The sequence below is a fragment of the Dermochelys coriacea genome, chromosome 10, assembly GCF_009764565.3.
Source record: "Dermochelys coriacea isolate rDerCor1 chromosome 10, rDerCor1.pri.v4, whole genome shotgun sequence".
In the NCBI taxonomy this organism is placed as follows: domain Eukaryota; kingdom Metazoa; phylum Chordata; order Testudines; family Dermochelyidae; genus Dermochelys; species Dermochelys coriacea.
In genome coordinates, this window is record NC_050077.1 from 23,158,343 (window position 1) to 23,162,462 (window position 4,120).

Below are 4,120 nucleotides of genomic sequence, written 5' to 3' on the forward strand. Positions count from 1 at the left end.
AGCCAAATTCCTTTGGGCTTTGTATATTAGCACTCAGGTTTCATACTTATTCCACAGCAGGATACACCTTAAAATTCTCATAAACACAAATGGCCCATTTCACCCCTCTAATCATTTCCATTCACGCTTTCCTTATTTTGCACTTTCAGGGCATATTGTATTTTACGTTTCTGCAGCTAACAGGCTTTTAACTGTATTTTAATTAAATAATTTATTAATTTAGGGCTTGTCTACACTGCGAAGTTGTCTACAAAACTTTTGTCTTTTATGGGTACTTTAAAAAGCCCCCCCACGAAAGACAAAAGTTTTGCCAACATAAGTGGCAGTGTGAACACAGCTTTGTCACTCCTGCCGACAAAGCTAATGCTACCAGTGGGGCTGGAAGTATCTTATTGGAAAAAGTGTCGACAAAGTACCGAAAAAGAGCATTTACACATGCTGACTTTTAGCGACAAGGCTTTAGTTGACATAGCCTTGCTGCTAAAAGCTGTGTGGTGTAGACAAGCCCTAAGTTTCACTGGTAGGAAACTCTTAGTTTTTGTTTTCACAGCAACAATACATTTACTATATATGCAGTGGTGTTTCTCATTCCTGGGGTTAAACTGACATCTGCTGGCACCCTGTACATCATGTTAATTGTTTGCATTTTATTACATTATACTGACAGGTTTCAGAGTAGCAGCCGTGTTAGTCTGTATTCACAAAAAGAAAAGGTGTACTTGTGGCACCTTAGAGACTAACAAATTTATTTGAGCATAAGCTTTCGTGAGCTACAGCTCACTTCATCGGATGCATTCAGTGGAAAATACAGTGGGGAGATTTAAATACATAGAGAACATGAAACAATGGGTGTTACCATACACACTGTAACCAGAGTGATCACTTAAGGTGAGCTATTACCAGTAGGAGAGCGGGGAGGAGAAAGGGGGAAACAACCTTTTGTAGCGATAATCAAGGTGGGCCATTTCCAGCAGTTGACAAGAACGTCTGAGAAACAGTGCGGCGAGGGGGGGTGGGAGATAACCATGGGGAAATAGTTTTACTTTGTGTAATGACCCATCCACTCCCAGTCTCTATTCAAACCTAAATTAATTGTATCCAGTTTGTAAATTAATTCCAATTCAGCAGTCTCTCGTTGGAGTCTGTTTCTGAAGTTATTTTTGTTGAAGTATTGCCACTTTTAGGTCTGTAATCGAGTGACCAGAGAGACTGAAGTGTTCTCCAACTGGTTTTTGAATGTTGTAATTCTTGATGTCTGATTTGTGTCCATTTATTCTTTTACGTAGAGACTGTCCAGTTTGACGAATGTCCATGGCAGAGGGGCATTGCTGGCACATGATGGCATATATCACATTGGTAGATGTGCAGGTAAACGAGCCTCTGATCGTGTGGCTGATGTGATTAGGCCCTATGATGGTGTCCCCTGAATAGATATATGGACACAGTTGGCAAAGGGCTTTGTTGCGAGGATAGGTTCCTGGCTTAGTGGTTTTGTTGTGTGGTTGCTGGTAAATATTTGCTTCAGGTTGAGGGGCTGTCTGTAAGCGAGGACTGGCCTGTCTCCCAAGATCTGTGAGAGTGATAGGTCGTCCTTCAGGATAGGTTGTAGATCCTTGATGATGCGTTATGGGGCAAGTGATGCTGCCTTTCCACAATTTCAGCCTGTGCATGTCGGCGGAAGCACTCTATGTAGAAGTCCAGTCTGTTGTTTCGACCTTCAGGAGGAGTCCACCCAGAATCCTTCTTTTTGTAGTCTTGTAATAGACACTATGGTGCTAATAAGCCATGGTCACATAAATATCACTCTATATCGGAAACCTACTGACCGCTATTCCTACCTACATGCCTCCAGCTTTCATCCAGACCATACCACACGATCCATTGTCTACAGCCAAGCTCTACGATACATCCGCATTTGCTCCAACCCCTCAGACAGAGATAAACACCTACAAGATCTCTATCAAGCATTTTTACAACTAATACCCACGTGCTGAAGTGAAGAAACAGATTGACAGAGCCAGAAGAGTACCCAGAAGTCACCTACTACAACAAAGAAAATAACAGAACGCCACTAGCCATCACCTTCAGCCCCCAACTAAAACCTCTCCAACGCATCATCAAGGATCTACAACCTATCCTCACATTAAATCCTTATTTTTTTAAAAAAAAAAAAACTTCAATAAAAACAGCATTCTAATACACAGGCATTTCTTGGGGGTGGATTATGAAGATTCTCATTTATTTTTTTTCCCCCACTAGGGTATCTTGTTAAGGACCAAAGGATGTAAATTCTTTGAACTCTGTAGATGCAAGAACCTCTTCAGCCATTACTGAAATGCAGCCACCACTGGGTGGAATGCGTAACAACCACAACAGTTCAGAGCAGGATTAAAACTCAGGAATACATTTTTCAGGGATGGCCAAACTGTGGCTTGTGAGCCACATGCAGCTCTTTTACCATTAAAGTGCTTATGGAGCCCCTCATGTTCCCGCCCTCCCCCATTCTTCACCTACCAGACTTGGGTGGGGGGGAAAGCTCAAGACCTCTGCATTGCAGCGGGGTGGTGTGGTAGGGGCTTCTGCTAGTGGGGAGGGGGATCTTGGGGTGCACTTGCCAGGGTTTGGGGCTTCAGCAGGAGCGGGGCTGAAGCCCAACTCCTGGCATATGTATCCTGGCTTGAACTTCTGAAGATTGTCGTATGTGGCTCGGTGGGCCAGTAAATTTGGGCACCCGTGACATATTTGCTAATCCCATGATCGGTCTTGCAGACTGTGAATCACCAATACCATTTACCTGCAGCAATGTGTGTGTTTGTGTATCAAGTACTGACCAGGTCAGCATCTGCTTAGTCTGAGGGTTAGCTCGGTGGCTTGAGTATTAGCCCGCTAAACTCTTGAGGGGGCCATTTAGGGATCTGGGGCAAAAACTGGGGATTGGTCAGGGGGCTGGACTAGATGACCTCCTGCGGTCCCTTCCAACCCAGATATTCTATGATTCTAATGCAAAACATGGAATAGTATAGCTACTATTGGCAATTCAACAGAATAATATGATAGAGAAGTTTATTGTTCAGAAGATGTGTTGTCACTTATTTGAATGAAAGTAGTCTTACAGTCTACCAAAATTCTGCTCCTGGCTCTGGCATGGATTTGCACTGAAGCCTCATGCAAGTAACAGGCTGTTTCATCCAGGCATCAAAATGTTCCTCTTTGGCAAAAGCAATTGGAACCTTTACAGGAATGATACTCCGTAATTACCTACATTTGCCTGAGGATGGGAATTGTTTATTGCTGAATAATTGTGCCTGTTAAAAAGTAAAAGATTACAGAAATTGGAGAAGGAATTTTCCTCTTGTTCAAATTATCTTTGTGTTTTGCATATAAAACTTAATAGCTGGTTCTGCTGATACAGTAACTTGTAGATCTTGTTATTTTGACTTTCGAAGTTTAGGAAAAAGCTGATTTGCAAGGAACTCCACCTCCAAGGTCCTCTTGATAGTGCCCAGTTGGCGTTTTTTCCCCTGACAAAGTAAATTCCTTTGTTTAGAACGGTCTGTTCCATTACAACTTGTAAAAAGAAAAGCAGGACTTGTGGCACCTTAGAGACTAACACATTTATTAGAGCATGAGCTTTCGTGAGCTACAGCTCACTTCATCGGATGAAGTGAGCTGTAGCTCACGAAAGCTTATGCTCTAATAAATGTGTTAGTCTCTAAGGTGCCACAAGTCCTCCTTTTCTTTTTGCGAATACAGACTAACACGGCTGCTACTCTGAAACCTGTCATTACAACTGGTGTTTCAGAACCCTGAATTTTTATTCTCCAGGAGCTTAATATGTTTCAACTCTTTCCTTACCTTCAGTACTCCTGTGGCTTTGTTTCCGGTTGCCAACTCGAAGGCACTGGCTCTCAAAGCCCTATCTTGCCAGGCGATGGGACAGCAGACGGGAGGCTGCGCTCGCGGTCCGCACAGACCAGCTAGCGATAGATACAGATGTCTGCGTGCAGCTGATCAAAGCTTCAGCTTTAGCTTAAGACGCAGCTGCTCGGGTTAGGCTCCGGGCTGGCTCCTAGGCGAGTCCAGAGCCGACGTGCGGCGTTTTCACGGGGCCCGCTGAGCC